This window comes from Aedes albopictus, chromosome 3 (assembly GCF_035046485.1).
Source record: "Aedes albopictus strain Foshan chromosome 3, AalbF5, whole genome shotgun sequence".
Taxonomy (NCBI): domain Eukaryota; kingdom Metazoa; phylum Arthropoda; class Insecta; order Diptera; family Culicidae; genus Aedes; species Aedes albopictus.
This window is the reverse complement of record NC_085138.1, coordinates 187838623-187863189: the sequence shown is the minus strand read 5'-3', so window position 1 is coordinate 187863189 and position 24567 is coordinate 187838623. Positions and strand designations below refer to the sequence as shown.

At 42.4% G+C, this 24567-nt stretch overlaps 1 protein-coding gene and 1 long non-coding RNA gene across 2 annotated transcripts in view; one reads left to right on the top strand and one right to left on the bottom strand.

Annotated features, from left to right (window-relative positions):
- LOC109398826 (protein slit) overlaps positions 1–24567 on the bottom strand; it is a 707963-nt gene that overhangs the window by 593252 nt on the left and 90144 nt on the right. The gene's annotated exons all lie outside the window — the stretch shown is intronic.
- LOC134289974 (uncharacterized) lies at positions 16634–20330 on the top strand. Its single transcript, XR_009998774.1, has 2 exons — positions 16634–19953; positions 20062–20330. It is a non-coding gene; the product is annotated as an uncharacterized LOC134289974 (long non-coding RNA).

The window sequence follows — 24567 nt, the reverse complement described above, 5'->3', positions numbered from 1 at the left end:
GACGGACGAGTACTTACAGGCTTAGCGATTCATGACTGATTTGGAGTCATTATTAAGGGCACTGATTTGCATATTTGAGGCGAGGATATGGGATACTTTTTAAACGAAATTTGAGATCACAACAGTGTATGTGTGAAAAGGAGCTATAGTGGAAGATGATTTCAGTTCTATCCCAACAGGCTTCGTAGTTTGGAGGTAAAGAAGCGTTTATTCAGCTAATTCAAAGTCGTGGGTTCGATTCTCATCAAAGCACGTGAAATTCTTTTCGCTAAATAAAAAATAATTTGAGAAGCGTTGTAATTCAAACTTGTTTTCTATGAAAGCTTTAACAGATATTAGGATGATTGTGAATACTATACCTTCAGTTATCATATGAAAGCATTTCAATGAATTACCTGAAAAAAATAAAGAAATTTAATTAATAACTTTGTTGATTTCGAAAATAGTATTTTGGAAAGAAACATATGATCATGTAGAAGAAGGAGAACAGAAGGATAAATATAATGCTATAGGAATCAATAGAGACAGAGGCCTTCAATTCCAGTTTTAGCGTTTTCTCCTCAGTCATTAAGTGAGTGTATCATCATTCAATACACTAATAAATATTGCAAATCTGAAACTAATTTGCCTAATGCACCACGCAGAACATTCCACCAGCCACTCAACCGCTCGGATTAATCATACGCAAACTGGAAATTCTAGCTTGCGCAAATGCGTGCCTCATTATCGAAATCCGCACTTTATTTCCTCTCATTCACTGCCGTCGTCAGCATGCAATCCGGCAGCATTTTATTTTTCACTTGGTTTCTCCATTTTTCGCACTCCGAGCGAAAACTGAAACGTTCGTTGGTTGGTAGTGGATTGCATTGGTTTGCACGACACATGTGGACACTTATTAGCATGCTTCATGTGACTTGTGCCATAAATTTGTTCGGTAATCTTGAAGCGACGGATGAAAAAAATCCTGCATCAATCTTCCTAGCGATGATTGGAGCTTTTCTTTAGTCTATGTAAAAACCAGTGCGAACACAAAAGAGAATCATTAATGTCCATCATTCATGTTCCATTCTGTTTCGCGATAGCTGGTATATTGCTGGGATACATAAGTGGTGAGCTCGTTCCATGTTTTCATGAAGTGCAAACGAAAACATATTTTTAATTCGATGATTGGGATGAAATCCTGGTACCTCTAGGAAAAGATGTGATCTTGTAAAACTTTTTTTCAGATTTATTTGTGATGTGAAAGCCTTTCCAAGCACCACAAAAGAAAAATCAATATCAAAACAAGAAGGAGTATAAAAATATGCACCAGAAACTAGTTGTACCACCTACGCGGCGGCGGCGGACCTACAATCAGCAGGGAGATAGAGGTGTCTGCTCCTAGACTGTCCGATACGAGCTCAGTGATTGCGTTCGTTCGCATTGCAAGCTAAACGTTTTTCGCCTGATACGGTTGAGAACTAGCTGGGTATGTCTCCTACATCTTGCTCGGTGGATGATTGGATGGTTGTAGGTATTTGGCGAGTGCGCACGGGATAATAAATGAGATCGTGTCGTTGGAATTCTAATTTTTCGCTCATAACCCAATCAAGCGAGGGGCGCTGTTGTTGTTGTTTGATATTTATGGGACTATTGTTGCTCGATGGTGGCGGCAGTGGCAACGGCGTTTGCGCTCTCGGGTCATGTTTAGGAAAAGACGTGATATGCCGGCTAAGGCAAAGATGTTTATGAGGTGAGGAATAGAGGCAATAAGGTCAGATACTAATTGTTAAGTTAGTTATGGGAACTACTTGGCTATTCCGTGCCCAACGCAGATTTACGACTGCTGAAACGAGCGATAAGTTGCACACAATGGACATGAAAAAGTAATAAATTTGGCAAAGATTAACTCACTTCAATAATAATTTTATATCAAATGCATAATTTATAATAGATTTGATGATCAAGTCTTATTCTATCTCTCGCTGGGAAGCTTTCATCTCAGCTCAGTATTGTTGTGTAACATAGCGCCGACATTTACATGACATGTACATGAAAAACAAAAATTTAGAAAAATACCAAGTCTTATCTGCGGATTCATTTGTTTTGGACTCCCAGAAGCTGCGTTCAAAATTTGGGCAAAATCGGGCAAGACTAAGGGGACACTCAACAGGCTTGAAGTTTGTATGAAAAAACGTGGCCAAATGTATGCAGAAATCTTAAGTTTTCGATTTTTACCACCAGATGACGCTGTAAGCGTTTAATAATTAAACCCTTTGGTTTTCTTGTAGATGACTTTATGCCAAACAACGTTGATGAAGACCGCAAAATGATCCCACGGCTGTGAAAAAAGTTATACCTTATGAAAAGTGAAGCGGAGTATTGAGATTTCATTATTGTACTGCTTTGCCACCTAGTGACAAAAATCGAAAACTTAAAATTTCTGCGTACATTTGGCTACGTTTTCCCATACAAACTTCAAGCTTGTGGAGCGATCCCTTAGGCTTGACCAATTTTGCCTAAATTTTGAACGTAGCTTCTTGGACTCCCAAACGACTGATTTAGAAGGCAAGAATTGGTATTTTTCTAAATTATTGTTTTTTATATAAGTGTGGGCCACCCTAGCCGACATCATGTCCGAAGCCCGACCATCATGTCCTAATCGGAGATCTGACTGTGTATTGCTAGAATCTAGCTGAGATTCATCAACAGAAGGCGATAATTTGGCGTTGATTTAACCAACCCCCTGAAGAAAGCGTTAGTTCTTGAAGCCGCCGCCTTTGGTGGGGCGCCACAGGTTTGTTTACGAAATTTCAGTCTGCTGACCAATCTGCTACGTGCGGAAGCGAACTTTGTCGTGCGAAGATAAATTCCTGAGCGAAAAACGATCATTTCCACATATTGTTCAATGGGTTTAGTGTTCTTTGTTAAATTTACAAGACGTACAAGTATGAAAATACATTTAACCCATTTAAAACAACACTAAACTCAATTAAATTTGAATGTCGCACCTGCTCCAACAGAAAAAATCACTGTGTTTTCAGCCTTATGCAACCGCCGATTCAAATTAGCACGACGTCCAGCACCATATTTTTGGCTTCAATCCAGTTGTATGTGGATGACAGCCGTTTCATGGGGTTGGATTTAACCCTTTGAAGTCGGATAGTTTCGCCGCTGCTGCCACAACCTCGCTGGCCTCAAATGCGTTGTTTGATGGATTTGTCTTTATTATTGAGACTTTCAGCCCTTTGGTAGTTTGAATACGTTTGTTATGCTCGGTTTCATCGTCGGGGTCATATTGACCCCTTCGGCTCCAAAGGGTTGAAATACGGCAACTGGGAGACGCCGCGGGGCGAAAGCCCTTCGCTGCAGAGCTAAACAATCGTGCAAAATTATGCAGGTATGCAACGCACCCTGTGGAAACAGTAGATCACAAAGGACACCTGGGAAAAGATAGAGGATGTGAAGGTTCACCGCAACATACTTTGAGCGACCGAAAACACGAGGTGTCAAAACCGCAGCCGGACTGCACTGTTCGGTTTTCGATGTAGAAAATGTAGACGGGACAACAAATGGCGTACGCGCACTCTGTATCTCACTAAGTAGAATATTCTGCACATAGCGGTGACATTCGTCTGCTCAACAATATTCCTGTCAGGCTTACGATGTGCGTGAAATTCACGTCTAAACATTTGTTTTATAAACCCAACCAGTTGAAACTTGGAAACCTTCTTCAGGTGTCGGTCACGTCTCCAACATCTTGCATGATCCGCCAAGGGTTCGACGTATTACTAGCATCAACACCAAAGATTCATCATTGTAGGGAATAAGCTATCCGCAGTACGAAATCGCAAACAGCTGTGAGAGCCGACCGCATAATAAACGGGAACGGCATTGTCGGGGGCTCTTTGATTTCTCTACATCAAGAATCGGCCACGTTCTGATTAAATGACGGAGTTTCTCTGACATAAAATGATATTTGATCACCACCTTAATTTTTTTAATGATCACTACCTGTTGATAAACGAGCTGCGTCTCAAAACTCTCCGTCATTTACAATGTACTTTTACAACGACAGCCTTAGAGCAGCAGGGATAGGAGTCCAGGGGCTCGACAACCCGCCCCCCCCCCCACCAAAGTGAACCCTATCCACACACCAGTGTGGACTTACCACCTTCAACACGGGGAGGTGACCGAACACCGGGGAATACAGATTGCTCAAGCGGGGACGGAGGGCCAGTAGTAGGCTCTGCTAGGCCTTTCCAGATATATCCACACATCTGGAAGCAACTCTGTACAAGCAATACGGCGGATGGGCTAATGTCGGCGCTGTTTTCCGCCCCATAAAACCGTGGCATGGCCTTAAAGTACGTTCTTGACCTGTGCCCAGCTTGGGCATCCCAAGCAGCACACAAGTCACTAAGGAGTGTCGACAGCGCAGGTTTTTGGTTGGACAAGAGTATTTTTCAAGTTATTTTGCTTTTGAGTTAGATTTACAAGAATGTAGCTCCTGTACAACCAAAAACCTGCGCTGTCGATACTCTTTTGTGACTTCTGTGCTGCTTGGGATCTAACTGGGTGGACGTAGCTCCAGATGAACAATCCTGATTAACGCTGATCCGGCTCTGGGCTCAGTCCTCATAAGAGCCTGGGACAACCCTCGGGTGGACTCCTTGCTTGCCAAGATAACCACCAGGATCATTGTCGAATACTTCATGTGCAGTGAGGGATAGCTGCTTTAAGAGGGATCCTACAGAAATGACCCACCAGCAAGCAGGTGCCAAGAGGTTCAACGAGAGGAGCACGAGGCGGCGCAGCACCAGCCGAGGAAGCGCAGATGACTGGCGCGGACCTCACGTAGGCGCTAAACCACAATAGCGGTCTTCCAAAGATGTTGGTAGTTTCCGAATAGCTGGATGAGCTGATCGGCTACACGAGCGGACGAACTGAAACAGGGCCTGCTGAAGCTCCTCAAATCACTGGCTCTGGTCAAGAAAGAGTATGACCTCCTGGTCGAAGACCGGAGCGCGGCGGAAGGCAAGAAGGAGCGGTCCACCCAAACAGACAGCTTCCTCTTTGCAGGCAACGCGACGATGCAGCACGAAACCATGCATTTCGCCGGAGCCTTAACGGAGAGGTCAAACAGCCCTACGCCTCGAGCTGCATGGTCCAAACCTGCCGAGAAGATGCGGCCCAAGAAGCGTCCGGCAGAGGCAAGTAGAAAGCCGAAGAGGAAGAAAGGGACGGCCAGCGTGAGCAAACAGGCTCCCAAGTAGGTTGCGAAATGCGCAAAGGGCAGGGAAACCAAGCCCCAGGAGGCCAACCCTAAGAGAAACGGGAGCCAACCGGACCAAGGGTAGGAGAACCCTTGGATTACGGTTGGAAAGAAGAAGAAGAAGTTGAGAAAAGTCAAACCGCAAGCGTGAACAGAACGACGCGCAGGTCATCAAAACGGTTATGTCACATTCGCCCGAAAACCATTCGCCCGAATTCTAAATGCCCGAATGACAAACGCCCGAATGTAACAAACGCCCGAAAGTCATTCGCCCGAAAAAACCATTCGCCCGAAAAGACCAATTGCCCGAAAACCATAATAATCTTGAAAACACTTTTCTGAAATCAATTTAGGCGTCGTCCACGCGTATTTCTGAATGCCATTATCAACTAAAAGTAACTGCAATCATTATCATCAGAGGGTATTGCTTTCTTTGAACCCATTCTGATGTAAAAGTTACATACATTTTCGGCAATATAGCTGTGGAAACATTGATTGGAAATGTCCCTTCTTTTGTTAATAGGCTTTTCTTTCTAGTTTCACCTCCAAGGGAATTAAATTCAGTTTGGTGTCATTTTTTACCAGAAATTTGCCCTTCTTTCAATTAATGAGCTGTTCTTTTAAGTTGTTCTGTAATAGGGAACCGTAACGTTATACATGTAGCTTTTGAAATTCTGGATTCCAATCATGGTTTCAAAAGAACAGCTTGTTTAGATAAGAATGGGAACGCAGTTATTTCAAGTAGATCAGTCGTAAACACCAGGGGCCTACATCGTCGAAACCAAAACATGACGCTGAAAGCGAGCGCCCATCAGCATCGGACGGACGCCGACGACGGGAACATTCAAAACAACATGCATGCGCTTCGCTTCATCCGCCCTTCTTGTCACTTTCTTCGACGCAACGACGGGTGGCGGCTCATTTTCACACCGACTGGGATTCAATTGAAATTTTCAAATTGCCTAAAATGTATGTTTGCCTAATATTTTTATAGGTAATAAACTATTTCAGTAAAATATGCATAGCATACATTAACATTACACAGATTTGACGGTTGTTACACTCATGAATTGAGTTATAACAGAGAAATTCATTCGATGTCGAACGAGCGTGCGTGAGCTTGTGAGTGCGAAACAAAGTGGCATCTGCGACGACGCAGCAGCGTCGGTTCATCGGTGACGATGACAGTCGGGCTGAGCGACGACGACGGCGCCTTGTTTCCAATGACGATTGAAAACATTGTTTACAAACTTCGCCTGAAAATTTCAATTGAAATTGAAAATGTAGGGCCCTGGTAAACACTATTAACTTAAAAGTGTTGACTACTCTGTGCTGAAGTTTTGTCTTTATCCTTTCGATCAAAAGTGCTATAACAATTAATGTCGTATTGTGTAATATTTTCACAAGCAATTTGGCCTTCTTCAAAACATAGGCCGTGCTTTCTAACTAAGCTAATATGATTGTTATTGGCGCTAGTCCAGCTGTTCTTGCGATTCGTCGGATACTAAATACACCATGCGTCTGTCCTTAAACTTTTATCATGGCAAACCAGAAAAAAACTTGATCTAAGAAATTGTATGGAATTGTTCTGGCGAATGGTCTTTCGGGCGAATGGTCTTTTCGGGCGAATGGTCTTTTCGGGCGAATGGTCTATTCGGGCGAATGGAATTCGGGCGTTTGTCATTCGGGCGAACGGTTTTCGGGCGAATGTGACAGAATCCTTCAAAACTGAGGTGGATCGTCTCTCCCCGCTGGGCGCGGATGTAAACAGCATACGGCGCAACAGGAGGCGGCTAAGAAAGGCACCTTCTACAAAGCACTAGCTCAAGAGTTACTGTGCAAGTGAGAGTCCTAACGGCGGAGGCGACCCTCCAGTGTACAAACCTGTGCGAGATCACCGACGCAGAGGAGTCCGCAGCTGCACTCAAGCAGCAGTGCGAGGTAGATGCACCAAGTGCATCAATCCGCCTGCAAAAGGGTCCAGCAGGCACGCAGATAGCCACGATCAAGTTGCTCGTAGGGGAGGCGAACAAGGGGACTGCAGTCGGCAAGATCAAGGAAGCCTGGCCAGTGTTCCGGCTCAGCATATACGAGACGCCAGTGGCGTGCTTCAAGTGTTTTGAGCAAGGACATAAGTCGTGGGCGTGTAAAGCTCTCGACATGAGCAAGCTCTGCATGAAGTGCGAAGTGGAAGGCCACTTCGCCAGGGAGTGCAACTCAGCACCAAAATGTCTGATTTGTACGGCGAACATGACGGGCGGGCCTTAATGTCCAGGCACACGAAGAGGCCGAACCAACCGACGACAATGCAGGTTACAAAACTAAACCTGAACAACTGTGAAGCCACACAACAGTTGTTGTGGCAGTCAGTCTCGGAGTCAAATACAGACATCGCCCTATTATCGGACCAATCCCGCATTCCTCCCGATAACGGGAACTGGGTAACGAATAAGGCGAAACCGGCGGTAATTTGTATAACCGGTCGTTTTCCGGTCCAGGAAATAATTTCCACGTGGCACGAGGGCTCCGCAATAGCGAAGATCAACGGGGTATACTACTGCAGTTGTTATGCTCCCCCAGGTGGCCGATAGACCTGTTCTCGTCTATGCTGGATTCGCTATCAAGCGCACTAGAGGGATTGAGTCCCGTGGTCATCGGTGGATACTTCAACACCTGGGCGATGGAGAGGGGCAGCTGCTTGATTCTTGGCTTGATTAATGCGAGAGGCTGGGCTCTACTCGAATCTATGGCTATAGACTAAAGTAGTAACGGTGAAGAGCCCATCATTTATGTGACCTTCTGGAGCTTGGTTTTGGACCCTAGCTCGGACTGGAGAGTCGACGGTGGATACACGCACAATGACGTTCTAGCGATTCGATACAGGGTGGAACACGCAGGAAGACGGCCACAGCCAAAGGTCATCGACCTTCATCGGCGATGGCTGACCTCGCGTTGCGATAAGTCGACATTTGTGGAGCGATTGCTTATGGAGGGTAACACCGACGATCCGTCCAGCGATGTCGGAACCCTAAGCCGTTCATGGACATCGCAATGCCAAGACAATCCCTACCCAAAAATGGACGCAAACCGGTATACTGCTTCTCTTTAAGAGCTAGAAGGAGGATGTAAAGAGCTCACATTGATTAGGGAAGAATGGAACGAAGTGAGGCCTACAGGGCGGCTTAACTGGCACTGAACAGAGAGATTAAGGCACGTAAGCGGGTGTGTCAGGCAGCCAATACGACCCCTTGGGGTGATACCTACAGAGAAGTCATGGCCAAAACGAAGGACGCGTTAGCACCCTCAGAATGTTCCCTTGAGATGCTGCATAACATCGAGGAAACACTGCTCCCGCGCCACGATACAAGACCATGGGCTCCGTCCCCGATGGCCAAACCGAGCAAAGCAAGGTCGCCACGGTAACGAACGACGAGCTCATCGCAATAGCGAAGTCGCTTAAGTTGAACAAGGCTCCGGGCCCGGATGGTAGGCCTACAGTAGCCATGAAGACGGCCATCGAGGTTAGCTTTGACATATTCAGAATGACTTTACAGATATGCCTAGACAGAGGTGAATTGGTGGAAAGGTAGTAAGGGCAAAGATTGGTGCCCAAGCCCGGGATGCCACCTGACGACCCGTCTGTATACAGATGTATCTGCCATCTGGACACCGCCGGAAAACGGTTCCGGCGGATCATTCTGTCGAGGCTAACGGTTTATACGGAGAAACCAGATGACTCTGGGCTCTAGGATAACCAGTTCGGCTTCCGAAACAGTCGATCGACGGTGCTGGCTACAAGAGCTGTAACCATAACGGCCGAGGTAACGCTCAAAAGGAAGCGTAGGAGAATCCGCTATTGCACGCTGGACGTAAAGAATGCGTTCAACAGCGTCAGCTGGGCCGCCATCAAGTACCGGGTAGCCTATGCCGGATGCTGAAAAGCTACTTCCAGAGTTCGGTGCTAATCTATGACACCGAGTAAGATGAGAGGAGCTACAGCACCACCGCGAGGGGAACTCAGGGATCCATCTTGAGCCCGGTACTATGGAACGCGGTGTATAAGCGTATTGAGGCTCACATTCTCCTCATGGTGTACGGCGAGTCGATAGAGGAAGCGGAACTGTCAGTGGCGCATGCAATCGGCATAACGCTTACCAATAGAGAGTACTCATGTATGGTCCCTCCCTTCTCGAAGTCTTCCCTAACGGGCGTAACGCGAAGGTAAGGAAAAGATAGAATGAGGTTTAAGTGAGTTGACCCACATACGCCGAGGACCCATTTCTTGGGTATCTGAACGGCAGATTTCCTCATTATATGGAAAAGGGGCGAGTAGCTGTGTAGCTGCCAAACCTGGGAAAGCCAGGGGGAGTAAATTGCGAGTATCAGGGATCAGAAGATCAGGTTCCGAGGCTATTGATACTACTTCTGAAGCGTGGATCACTGGACCGCAGCTGGTTCAACATAAAATGGAGGTGGTGCTAGAGCTATAGTGAGGAATTGCGTGCCCTGCAGTAGCTGGGAGTGATGATCGACGGCTTCTTAAAGTTTAACAGTCATGGCGATAATGCCTATGAAAAAGCATAAGCGATAATCATGCAACATGTGAAAGTTTCAACTCCTAAACTCATGCTTGGAGTTCCGGCATAAACAGCAGTGCTGAACAGAGTGTTCCGACTCATGGTTGCGCCTACAGAATGATTTCATCAGAGGTAGTACGCGTTACCGCATTTGAGACACCGGAGCACCTGGTTTTTGAATGTCTTAGCTTCAAAGAAGTGGGCAGGGACATGCCACGTTACGATAACGTCAGAATTCTCTTTGTTGGCCGGACCTAGACTGTCGGAAACTAGTCGAGCAGAACTGGGACAGACCATGGTTTTGAATTGACTGGGTTCCTGAGAATTATAAGTCATGCTCCAACCGGAATTGCCGGACCGATCTCGGCATTTCACCAGTTTATCCTTGCGGTTAGCTTGCTGTTCGGCTTTGTTTGTTGTTGAGCTATTCGACCAAGTATTCGACGCTTTCTAAGTTGGTGGTAGGTTTTCTAGATCATAATTGCTTGGAAGGCCATGTGTGTGGAAATGAGTGAGTCTATATAGTTTTATATAGTAGAATAGTACCAACAATCTTCCATGTACCCGAACAGTACGTACTCAATCACGCTTTTGAGCCAGCTATCTAACTTGTGACGCTTGAGCACGCAATTTATCGATGTCCGATGGATGCACCCTGCACTGTCACCAACCGAACAAAGCCAAAAAAGATTCCTTGAGCTGCCATTGATTGCTATTGGGTGCTGACGGTCTTTTCTCCACGTCTCGTCGAGTCAGATGTTCAATTGTCACACGGACGGTCACAATACTCGAGGCGGGAGCTCCACTGAACCGGACTGGACATGGTCGCTTGACGGGGGAGGTAGCTAGCGCAAACGAAGAGAAAATAATCGAAAAATATATTTGATGACCAGCCATTTTTATGATGTCAACGATACCAAAGCAAAGAAGACGTTCTTTTCGAGCTGTACAAATTTCCCCCCCGACTGCCGGACTCCCGGAAAGCTTTCCCTTGTCCTACGGCAATCGGCTGGCTTTATGTATGGACCGTTGAGCCCTGTTTGAAGCGCGCGTGGTTTTTTCTCCCATGGACGGTCGTTGTCGGTTCTAACAAATGGTGTCATCGTGGCATATCTTTCTATTTTTCTTCTTTTTATGGTCCTGATTTGATGTGTGCCTTAATGGCGACCAGAGCTGTGATTTATATTGCTATTAGTTGTGTTTCATTTCGGTGGTGGGGGCACATGTCAACGCGGCGTTGATGGAATCTGGTTTTCATGGGAGTCATCTCTGTCAGGGCGATTTGATGGACATCGTCGTGGCAAATTTGTGTTATTTCATATGAAGAAGTACGAGATATTGTGACTCCAAACCATCATCGTGAATAATTAGATAGTTGCATAACACACATAACTCCCAAAGCTCAAAAAACGTTATTATGCAATCCCAATCAAATTAGTACAAGACTAAAACAATAGGTCGATTGACATTCAAAATAAATTTCGTCAATTACAAGCCATTAGCTACTACAAAACGACTGTTTCATACCGCATCATTGGAGCGCTCCCGGATACTTTCGAAGATAATTCACTTACAACGACGAGTACTACAGTCAACTTCAACTGCTTTGCATTCCGACCACGACGACCAGCTGTGGCAGCAGCCAGCAGCATGAACAGCAGCAAGACCAAAGACGACCGCCCGTCCAAAAAGGCGTCGTCTCGTTAAGGCAACGTTTTATGAATGAAGTTTTTGTGCAGCCGAAATCTTAAGGAAAAATTGAAGACACATAACGAGGAGGGTGTGTGTGGGAAACAGTCGGTGGACAGTCGTCGTCGTCGTCGTCGTCGAGAAGCGCAGAAGAACCCTCCATGACAAAGCCATGAGTGCGCCTCCAGCTTCCAGTGGAACAATGGCCCAGAGGGCGTAGCTTAGGCAGTTTGTTAGGCAGGCAGGCAGGCAGGCAGGCAGCAGTGCATTCAAAAGGCTCAAAGAGACATATTCCAACATTTAAAGCGAAAGACGGCTTTTTTTTGTTCCGCTCCCTGCTGGCTGGATGTGTCTTTGGAAACCGGCAGCAGAAGGGGAAAACTCAAAGAAAGTGCATTATGTGCGTTGAAAATAAATGGGTGAATGAAGATAATGATTATGGCCATAATTTTGAATCTTTATTGCAGCGTGATTTGTGAGTGGTTTCACGAACGGGAGCCTGCCAGGGGTGATTCAATTTCATGCATTGTAATGTTGAATGTGTATTTAAAAGATGTTTGATATATTGATTGAAAACGGACAGGGAGGTGTACCAAACAAGCGGTGCTTTAAATAAATTTGAACAGCGTGTAATTCACCAACCAGGGCGAATCTTCAATCAACAATTCTCCATGGCGGAGATAATCTATCCACTGAACAGGATTAGAGGAAAGTCAGCATTACCAGACAAACTAGAGTACTCGATTACCACCGACAGTGGAAAAAGCAAACTACTCGAGTAATAAATCAAGAATTGACTGCCGGCACGTTACTGGAGGGCTGGGACCACAGCTTAGTAGTTCTGATACCTGTCAACTCTGGACCTGTATAGAATACTACCACACGCAACCTGAGATTGGCAGATTCTAATACAATTGGGTATGAAACATATACAAATATTGTATTAGGGCCTTGCAAATACAAAAATTGGTAGGTGGCAGTATACCAAAAATTGTATTGGCTTCCTAGAATCTGGAAAAGGAAAATTTCGCATGTGTGCGTGAGCTCTGTCGCACTGGTTTCTCATTATTTGTTCTATTTTTAGACTGATCATGGCAGCAGCGGAGGCATTAAATACCAATACATGTTTAAAAAGAAATGCGGGCGGCGCCGGGAATCGAACCGATACACTATCATGGTGATACACAGTATCCTGCGCTCTAACCAGCACGGCTATAACTGCACATGAATAGACAAGAGGCTGAAGGCCATCATCATCAACACAAACGTGGCTTGGTGATGGAAGTGATACAGCCGCCACACTGCACAATGGGTCCAGAGCCGTATTTGCGAAGACAAAACTGTTTAAGCTTCAGCTTTAAGTTTCTAGACACATATTGTGTTTTAGAAAGTTTATTTTCAATTGTTGACCCTATTCGCTATTATTGTTATGTTGGGGTGGTTCGTCTGGTTAAACTGATTCAAAAATCTGCTTTCTAATAATTTTATTTGCGATGCCATGATGGATGGTTGTTGGGAATTGAGCGTTTGGGCGGTTCGGATCGCTTTTGAGCGAACTTCGTTTTTTAGTTTTGAAAGTTGCTAAAAGCTGTATAGTTTTATTAATATTCATTTCATGAAAAAACAAGTAATATCTACTTACATCGAGTCTAACCTCGCTCTTGTTCTCATCCCAACAAATCTTCTTGCTGTATATAAATCCTACAACCTTTAATGCATGATAATTAGTATAATTCCAGTAGTAGTTTAATAAGTTTTACTCACTATTCTTAAGGCAAACTTAGTTCAGTAAGTTCAGCATTTTAATTCACCGTAGAATATAAGTTTAAATCCTATTTTAGATTGTAGTTTTAAGTAGAAAATTCAATTTTTAATACTCTTCTACAGAACGTGTTTCTGTTTTTCTCCTGTCCAAACAATACGTTGCATCTCCCTATTCTTTATCAAATCCCTATGACCACGAGAGTGTAAATGATTAACGCTAGGTAGTCCCACATAGCGGTCGTTGTGAGTCAATTGGGGCGTATCGCTCAGTGATTCCCAAGTCGGCAACAATGGTGATGGATCGTTTAATTAGAAATTCCACCAATAAACGGCAAATTCTAAATTTCATATATCTCAGGACTCTCACCACTTAGAAAGTTGGTGTCTTCGACAACGTTGTTAAATGAGTCGAAAGCTTACAGTTAATGGTCCACTAGGCGGCGCTAGTTACACATTTGCAAAATCATTCAAATGATTGATTTTTTTCGTGAAGTAATCAACAAGCTGTAAGTTTGTTACCTTTGAACGTGTCTAAGTCAAGTCAAAGGTTTTTCAAAGAGCTATGTATTAGTCATAATTGTGCAATGTCGCATTTCATTCGGTTCACTTGATCCAGAGATATAGTAACTAAACGGAGAACACTCAAATATGAACTACTTTATTAGAGTTGCTCCAATTTTATGTAAAGTTATCCAATCGAGCCCAAATTTGTACCGTTTATAGCTTACTAGTTGTGCAACTGGTAGGAAAAATTTGAGAATATTTGGTGCATTTTTGAAAAAGTTACAGCTTGCTGAATATATTTGAAATAATGAATAAAAGTTGCATGCTTCAATTAATTCGTAACTAACGCCGCCTACTGACAGAACCTTGAACCAATCAGTTAATCAACTGAGCGGCCGTAACCAACCTAACAACATCGTCGAAGACATCAATTTTCTAAGTGATCTGAGTCCTGAGATATATGGAATATAATATTTGTTTGCTCACTAGCGCTGCCTTGTGGTGGAATTTTGAATCAAACGGCTCATCATTTGTTAGTTCTTGACCAGCCAAATAATATTGCCGAAGACACCAACTCTCTAAGTAACCAGAATGATGAGATATTTGGTATAAACATTTCATCAGTGTTACGTCTGTTTGTCTCTGGTATGACAGATATCACAGACAGCAAGACGTAGCACTGGCGAAATTTCCATACCGTACATCTTAGCACCATGATTACTTAAATATTACTTGTCAGTAGACGGCGTTAGTTGCAAATTAGTAGAAGCATGTATTTTTTACTTATTATCTCGAACATATTCAGAAACCTGTAACTTTCTATAATGTGTACGGAATATTCTCAAATTTTATCTGCTAGTTGCACAACTAATTAGCTATAAATGGTACAAATTTGAGCTCGATTGGATAGTTTTACATGAAGTTGGAGCGACTCCAGTAAAATGTTTCATATTTGAATGTTCTTCGTTAAACTGCTATATCTCTGGAGAACCGAATGAAATGCAATTTTGCACATTTATGACTAATATATAGCTCTTTGAAAAACCTTTGACTTGACTTTAATATGTTCAAAGAAAACTAAATTACAGCTTTTTGATTGCTTTACGAAAAAAAAAACATTCATTTCCATAATTTTGCAAATGTGTAACTTGCGCTTCCTTGTGGCAAAATTTCGTAACAAGTGGACCATTAACTGTAAGCCTTTGACCTATTAAACAACATTGTCAAAGACAAAAACTTTGTAAGTGACCAGAATTCTGAGATATATTAAATTTTTAAATTTGCTTGACCTCTAGCACCGCCTAGTGGTATATACAAAAGCATGCTAAGTTTTAAAAATTGCCTAAAACATTTTTAGCAAGTTGTATCCTTTTAAAAAGTCCACCAAAACTATTCAAATTTTGATTACTTGTTCCTCAACGAGTTTGATTTAATTGGTGCAAATTTGGGCATGATTGATTATTCAACTTTACACGAAATTAGAGCCCTTCTAACTATATCTAGTTTTTTACTTCCGTTTATCAAATTACTGTACCTTAGGACTAAGCGAACCGAATTAAATTAAATTTTGAAAGTTTGTGACTAATGTATTGGTCTTCATGTATCGTTGGACTCGACTAAAATATGACCAACGGCAAAAAAGTTGCAATTTATTGAAAACTTTTCGAAAAGTTCTAATGATTAGAATGTTTTATCCAAGGGCTGAAAGTCTCTTGAATAAAGACAAATCAATCAAATCAATCGAATGTTATATTTTTGTAAATTTGCTATAACTTTGTAAATCATTCTGATATTGTATAGAGAATAATTAATCAGCATATTTTTGGATAAGCCACACTTGATTGACCGTAATCATTTTACAATAACGAAAAAAAAAGAAATGACAGAACTTGGCAGAAACATTTTTGTCTTCGTAAATACGACTCTAGACCCATTGTGCACTGAAAAGCCCGCATCCAGCAGGTTGCTGTTTGCAAGTGGAAAATTCCATGTAGACAATAGGACGCGAGGCTCAGCAGCGAAGCGAAAGTTATTTTTAGACGCAACCCGGTTCAACTTCTCGGGTTTGAATGGAGGCGTTTGTGTGTAGTGGTATGGAAGCAATGGAACCGTGTAGCGCATCTTAGTACAACGAATGGATTATGATTTATCACATTTTCTGTACGTTTTTAATACATAAATTGGTAGAAAAGGCATATCTCAATTTTTGGTAGCTTTTCTTGTTTTGCGTGCAGCTACCGACCGATAGGGTTATTTTCCAATAGTGGCACGGCTAAAAACTCGCCTATTTTTGCACACTCCATGCTATTCTTAAGAGGTGTGCCACAATTAGCGAATTTTTAGCGGTGCATCAATTGGAAAATTACCCTTGTACTCATCAGCAAAATTGCAAATAGTCGGCTGATAGCAAACTTAGAGTCCATCGAACTACATACACTGCAAACTTTCTTTAGGCAGAACTTATTTACCTAAATGGAATTTGATAGTGCTTAGAACAGTTGGAGTACTTAAGATTATGTAGGGTATCGCGTCACTTGGGTGGTGGCTTCAATATTCGTCTGTTTCCCTCTATAACTCAGTCAATTTTGAACCAATTGACTTGAAATGTTATACACGGGTAGATACTATACCTACCTACCGCATTTCAAAAATTGTGTCAATTGGTTCAAATTTGACTGAATTATAGCGGAAAACAGACGAAAATAGAAGCCACCGCCCAAGTGGCACGATGCTCTATAAGGCTGGTTTACGTCAAAGAAGTAACGGGTGGAGTGAACGGAAGTTTAGGACGTCTTCAGAGGGGAGAGATGAGAGTACGGACGGACTATTCAAGATTTCCTAATGTAGTAGGCTGAGCTTTGGATGATGAGAAATAAATGTCACTGTTGTATTAGTTCAAATCTGAAGCAGACGTGTTTACTACATTGGCGACTGAGGATTCAAAATCAGACATGAAAAAAAAAAGATTCGGAAACCATAAAGATGAAGGAAGATACTTGACTTGGAGGAAGACGATGGATTTTGGAACATGTGGAGAAATTGTATCACTCCAGGAGTTGAAGTTACCGAAGGGAACATGACGTAAGCTGCCAACGGAGTGCGCGTAGTTCAACCCACACGGAAAGGAAAGTTTGGTCTAGTTGATAGGCAATTGAACAGGTATGAAATTTTGTACTTTTAAATAATGTGAGATATGAGTATTTAGTGCTGATGGTGGTTTGTGATGGTTAAATTTTTAACAATTTTAAATTGAGTGACACAATCATTGCACACAATATGTGAATCATGCTGATGTTATGGAAAATAGTCCATAGTTTATTGTTAAGTTGAATCGGAAGGGACGCGAAGGATTGCTTTCCATACAGCACTACTACTGCAGCTGTTGTTTAATCTACGCATGGATGTTGACAACTTCTAAAGTTCGTGTATAAGTTTGGTTACATTACAAGAGGTTTTATTGTTAGGTATAAAGCATTCAATTTGGACAACGCTATACAAATATAAAAATAACTAGCTGTCCCAACAGACGTTGTGTCATTTGGTTGTGGCTGTTTGACAGTTGTTGTCGGGTGATTCTAGCAACGCACACTAGATTGGATTTATTGCGATCTTTATAAATTTCGCCCTGCTCTTTACAAGTCCAGTAATTTCATAATTATTGTTGTTTTTAGTTGATTTTTATAATTTTTATCTGATAAAACAGCCACCATGAATAAGGATCAAACCATGCAAGAGTCATTCTGATTGGTTCATCCATTCGTGAGTTTTGTAGCCTCAAAGGGATTTTAAATTGATGTTCATATATAAATATGAATTTATATTCAATTCAATACCAACCAATTTTAATCACTACAATGCATGTAAGAGCCAAGATTAAAGTTCAATAATTTCTTGATTACAGTATAAGAACCCAGTGTAGTATTGTCAAATGATGCATTCGTTCAATCATATGGGAAGAAACCATTTGAGCAGTTACAGACTAGACTACAGTTATTTCATTGGTTGCACTATCTCAAAAGTATAACCAAAGTATTGCAGATTTTATTCCGTAATAGACTCACACCCGGAAAATGTTGTCCCACCAAAATATTCTCTGAATTTTAAAGTGTTGCTTAAATGTTTGTGTTGTTGTCTAATTAAATGTTAACTTTCTATTTTGTTGAATCAACGAATAATGCTGTAATGTTGCAGAAGAAATGTATGAACTTAAAATCAATGTGATAAAGATAATGTTTATCCGTTTAGAATCTAAATTGTAATCTCATTGAAGAAATGTTTATAATCTTCAACTGTTGGAAATAGCTTTATACTTAAGCTAAACAGATCAAGAGGATACATATAATCCTATAGAAAGCAAAAATACTGGTGTTTAGAATTGATACACTATACACCATATAAAAAAATATTTCAGACCATATTGCCAATCTTCCACCCTACCGAACAAGACGATATGAATCCATCCCGGGTGAAATCATCGTCAGAGTTGTCGCCAGCCAATCAGCTGGAGGGAGCCTGACGTTTCTCCGATCACACTAACACAAACATCAATAGAGGTGAAGCTTAATTCGTTTCGATGATTCTGATTTACGAAGTTCAGGACAAGTAGTAGAAAACAAACTCACTCGCCTAAATAAACGCAAGTAATATGAAACATCGAAAGGAAGGCAACTGAACAATATTAAGTAAGAAAAGAGCGCACCGAGAACAAACGCAATCCGAATGATGGACAAATTATAGTACACCGAATTGAACATACCAAGCATAGAGAGTATGGGAATGAATCAGCTTGGTACATGGGTCTCGGTGTGATAATCGGAACATAGTTTCCCTCGAACCTGAATGGAATTTAGCCGATTTAAATTAAAACGCATTCCAATGTCGTTGAAAGTTTCATTACGATTATGAAGAGCTTATTCTGGTGTTAAAACCAATCAATAATGCTAGATGAATGTTCTAAAAAAAAAACTTTTGCAACAGACTCAAAATGTGAATATGTGGTGTTCGGTTTTGGCATTCAAATTTACTTAAGTCATTTATTCGACGTTTTGCTTCTGCCGATAAAACAGAGAACGTGATGGACAGAAAGAATTTGCTCGGCCAATGCAGCAACATAATTGAGTGAGTGTTTCTCATGGCTGATTCAGGGAACATTAGTTGAAATTGTAGCTCAATGCGTAAATAAAAAACATTACGTATGTTCTGATCGGATAATGTTATCCTATTGCCAACTTGGAGCGCACAAAAGAAACAAGTAATGGCGAGGATTGTCAATCCTAGGAAATTCTCCATACTCTGATTCGAAAGCGTTCTCTTCCAAATATGGAGCAGGCTTAGTGCATTTGCCGTAATATTAAGTTTTCCACAAAGGAGATAAAATGAAATGCAAAAGAAAAGACCAAATGTAGGAGAATCTTCTCAGTCCATTTGGCATTCCAGTCTATCATGAGATGAAGGAATTGAGAATTCAGTCCATCTATGATAAAGGGAAACGCAAAGGAAACTTAGAGTTTCAGTCTGCAAAAGAAAAGACCAGATGTAGGAGAATCTTCTCAGTCCATTTGGCATTCCAGTCTATCATGAGATGAAGGAAGTGAGACTTCAGTCCATCTATGATAAAGGGAAACGCAAAGGAAACTTAGAGTTTCAGTCTGCAAAAGAAAAGACCAGATGTAGGAGAATCTTCTCAGTCCATTTGGCATTCCAGTCTATCATGAGATGAAGGAAGTGAGACTTCAGTCCATCTATGATAAAGGGAAACGCAAAGGAAACTTAGAGTTTCAGTTTGCAAAAGAAAAGACCAGATGTAGGAGAATCTTCTCAGTCCATTTGGCATTCCAGTCTATCATGAGATGAAGGAAGTGAGAATTCAGTCCATCTATGATAAAGGGAAACGCAAAGGAAACTTGATGTTTCAGTCTGCATTAGAGAAGACCAAATGTAGGAGAGTTATCTCAGTCCATTTGGCAGTCCAGTCTACCAATAAATAAAGAAGTTAATTGATCTTCAATTTATTTTCTGGTACAGGGATACTGTAATATATAAGGATAATACTTGATATTTAATACTTCAACTATTCTAGGCTTTGATGCAAATTATCAATGGTATACGAAATCTCCGATTAGAAGGCCTAAGGAATAACAAAACTGTTTATTTGAAATAACAGAGGTAAGATGTTCACCGGATGATGAAAAAAATAGTAATGCGGAAGGATAAGTATTGAAATGTCATTTTGTTTTGAAAATTACTCTTCTGATATATGCTTTAATCGTGTAGGTACGCAAGACTACCATTTCAACCTGAAGGATGATACTGATAAAGGCCAGCTTTGCAAGAACGAATTTCTGGAGAGGTCAGCTAACGGTTATCAATTATTTCGATACAATATTCCGAAATCAGTTTCCTAGCATAGCATATAGTGATAACACAAGCTGTATATAAATCATTAGTGAACAATTGTACTTGCATATAACATTATAATAGGTTTCATCGATACAGTCATTACTCAACGCATTACACACTATTTCAATTTTATTTAAAGTTAAGGAGAGATGTAGTAGGCTGAGCTTTGGATGATGAGAAATAAATGTCACTGTTGTATTAGTTCAAATCTGAAGCAGACGTGTTTACTACACCTAAAAACCGTCTTAAACAATGGTCATCAAATCTACATGCAGACCTGTGTGTTCGAATGAAACTTATACTTGCACTCACAGTCTTAAACAGAAACGTATTGTCAAGTGGAGTTTGTTTAATCATCTCCAAGAGCTCCCTTAAGTGTAGGACATCGAATCTACACGCGTAATTAGTTTGTAACGTCTTGAACCTCTTTTGAAACTGCATGGAATGTTCATCAAAGGCTTTAAAATTCCTCTTGGGAGCTTTGATCCAAAATGTTTTTTTTTTTAACTGTAGACCCCCTTAAGGCTCCCCAAAAGCACTTGTGACGACCCTGAGACACTCCGGAGTCTCCCAACACTCTTAAACACACTGGAAAACCCTCGAAATGGCTCAGAAAACCCCTGAAACCTTCTCGGACCCCCTGTAACGCACATAATAACCTATGAGACCTCAGAAAGCACTTGTAACACTCAGGATTTCTCTGAATATTCCTGAAATACCTGCAAAAACCCCATGAAACTCCCTCGGATTCCATGAAACCCCCTTGGAAACGCCCCTGTAACGCCTCTGAAACTCGCTGGAAATTCTCTGAAACTTCCTGTTATACCACTGAACACCTTCTGTAACCCGCCACATAACGCTTCTGTAACGTCCTCCTGCAAATCCTCTGAAACTTCCTGAAATGCCATCCAAAACCCCCTCGGACCCTTGTAACGCACCTAGACCCACCTAAGGCCTAAGGCCTATGATATTCGCTGAAAAATTACTGAAACCCCTTCGGACTCAATGTAACGTACCTGAGCCCCTCCAAAACCTCTAAAAAACATCCCTGTAACGCCTCCGGAACCACCTCCTCTGAAAGTTCCTAAAATGCCTCCGAAAACCGAAGTACCTCAAGGCTCTGTGATTTCGTAGCCATGAGAGGAGTATTTCTGGTGTTGCTGAAAGGGATGGTATATGCAGATGACGACAACCTGCTTCCAGTCACCGGAAAACACTCCCAGACAATCCGTAAGACGACGGAAGCGGTAGTAAACGCAGTCGTCAAATAACTCAGCAACACGGGATTCAGCATCACCTCCAAAAAGAGCCCAAGACTCCACATCTGCAACCCGGTTAACGACCCGTCAATATACCGATTACGGCTAATGGAAAGACTGCGTCGTTTCATGATGAATTCCCGCACTTCGCAAAAATGGTTTCATTTCTTGGTTCACGTATTCCAAACCGTTGTCCATCCGAAGCCTCTTGATGCGCTTGCCGGTTTGGTTTACAGCGTAGGCCTTAAAATCCTTGAAACAGTCCAAGATCCGCTTCTTAGACTTGAGGAAGTAAACGAACATTTTTTCATCATCATCATCATCATCATCTCGCTTCTGACACTCGGACGCTGACACTCACCGCACTTTTGCCCTTCTGCTTTTACCTGGACTGTCTGTAGAAAGCACCATCGCCGGAACTTGAATTTATCACGCTGCTCATCTTCACATCTTAGGTTTGACCGCGTCCGCTGTGATTCGTGTTCCGGACGTCTCAAGGCCCATGGTCATAGGCTCATACATTTCCGGCAAACCAATCAGAAGAAGACTCGCCATTCACGTGTCATAGACTTTGAAGCCCACTTTGGACAGTTTGTGGCTGGTTGACATCATCTGACTTACGCACTCTCTACGGAACTGCATTCCACCAGCCGTATGCTGGTCAGCTTCCGAAGCAGGCCTATTCACCGGGTCATTCCGTCGTCCTGATATACGTTCTTGAGGTTCGTCCACGCTGCTTTCGCTGCTTCTGCACTTTGTACCAGACTGTAGTTCACTGACTTAATGCTCAGGCAGATAGGAGCGAGAGCTCAAAGGGGAGTCGCATCTGCCGGATCCTCTTCCGTTACGGCACCGCAAGATCCTTCACGAATCAGGAGCATTTTGGTTGATAACGCCCACGATATGTAGTTTTCTCTCCCACGCAGCCGCTCCATCACCTGTAACGAAAGCCCACTCGCCACCGGTAGCCTCGGAATGGTCTCACCTCTGGTCCTTCACGACCGTGAGGTGGTTGAAAGGTGGAAGCAGCACTTTGTTAAGCACCTGAACGGCGTGAAGAATGTAGACACCAGAGATCAAGGCAACTGAGGAAACGGTTGCGTTAGTACAGCAGGTAACGGAAACGATCCAACTCCCATGCTGAGGACAGTCAAGGATGTTATTCAGCAGCTCAAAGCGGTTATTGAGGATGTGCAGTAGCGTGGGTCATCGGAACCGTTTTCTTAGATCAAAGCTTTTTTGGTTCCGTTTCGGGTCCTGAGTATCTGTGCAAAATTTGAGCACGATCGGTTGCGTCTACACTTTGCGCATTTCAATTGAAATTTGTATAGGATTTTGTATGGGAAAACATACTTTTTTGCATTTTTGTGAAATGATAGCCTAGGATGTTCTGGAAAACTTAATTTAAGACCGCATAGCGATCCGATGCTTGTGAAAATAGTTATAATCAACAAATCGCATGCTTGTGTTTATGCTTTAACATGTAAAGGAATAACAATAGCAACAAAATCATGCTGTTTCGGTAAGCAATGACAACGCTATACCTTTTTTCATAAACATCATATTACTTCACGGTCTTCGACAAAGTTTTTCAGGACACCCTAGGCTATGTTTTCACTTTATCGGTTACATTGTTTAAGAAAAATTCGAGCTTGTCATGGGAAAAAAAATGCAAAAAAGTGTGTTTTCCCATATAAAATCCCATACAAACTTCAAACGCGATGCGCAAAACGTAGACTTAACCGATCGTGCCCAAATTTTGCACACTTATTGAGGACCTGAAATGGGTTCAAAAAAGCTTTGATCTGATTGGATACTATTGAATTTTTCATTTTTCCATATAAACGATGACCCACTCTAATGTGCAGTGGAACTCTTCAAAACAGGCTCAAAAAAGTTGGCAACCTGCCAGCACCGGTAGATAAGGGGCTGTTCATAAACCACGTAGACCAAAATTTGGCCATCTCAGACCCCACCCCCTCCCCCCTCGTAGACTTTTGTCCATACAAAAATTTTGAAATTTGTATGTAGCGTAGACTTTGGCCAGACCCCATTCCCCCCCCCCCCCAAAGTGTACGTGGTTTATGAACGGCCCCTAATCAGGATCTGGGAATTCGAACAGCTACCGGAGGAGTGGATGTAAGAGGTAATCTGCCCCATCCAAAAAAAAGAAATCCTTTTCGAATGTGAAAACTTTTGAGCGATCACCTTTGAATGCCACCTACAAAACGTTATCACAATCATTTTTCGTTGGCTGTCACCTAAAACGAATGACTTCGTGAGGCGTAGTAGTTGTTCCTACTACGGGCTCCATGAGAAACTGCGGTCAAAAAAATCACCCCGCACCAAATGTACCATGTGTAAAACGCTTTTAAGACCGATCGTTCCCTATGGGCCAAGGTGGACCTGCAAGCGCTCAAAATTCCCGAGTGCTGCGTGCCAAGGACGATTTTGAGCGATGCTGCACTCAACGGCTCCAGCATCCATAAGGTGGTCAAAGCCGGAGGGATATGAGGGGGTCATAAAATTCTTTATTTCCTACATCTTCAACTAATTAGTTGTACAGACTGGTGTAGTAATATTGATTTACAACAAATAACTAAATCTAAGCAATACAGAACGTTACAAAAACAAGTATGGGCTTCTTTCAGAAAAAATAGCAGATACATAAAAAGTGATTCAACTAAAACATTTCAAGGTTTCCAAACATTTCTATGCTGAACTTGAAATTCGCGGGTCGTAAGCTAGTGGGTGCTGCATTTTCCACTATCACAATACTCGTGCCATAGATTCCGCCCAGCACACCTTCAATAAGTTGATCGAAAAAAAAACGTATGGAAACACCTTGTGACCTCATCTTCAATGGCCTTCATCGATCATCGAACCAACAAAAACAACGCACAACTCAGCGAAACCATTCTCTCTCCCGTACCGTATTATATCGTAAGCTCTTCAATAAAACAGATGAAGCTTATCTTAGAGATAGGAGGTATGGTTCCATTCTTTCGCAGTCGTCGTCGTATCGAATCACACTGCTGGCTGTCCTCCAACGCGTTCGAATGCAAGGCGGGATAATAAAACATAACGCTCATAAATCGTAAAATGATGCGCTGCAGACATA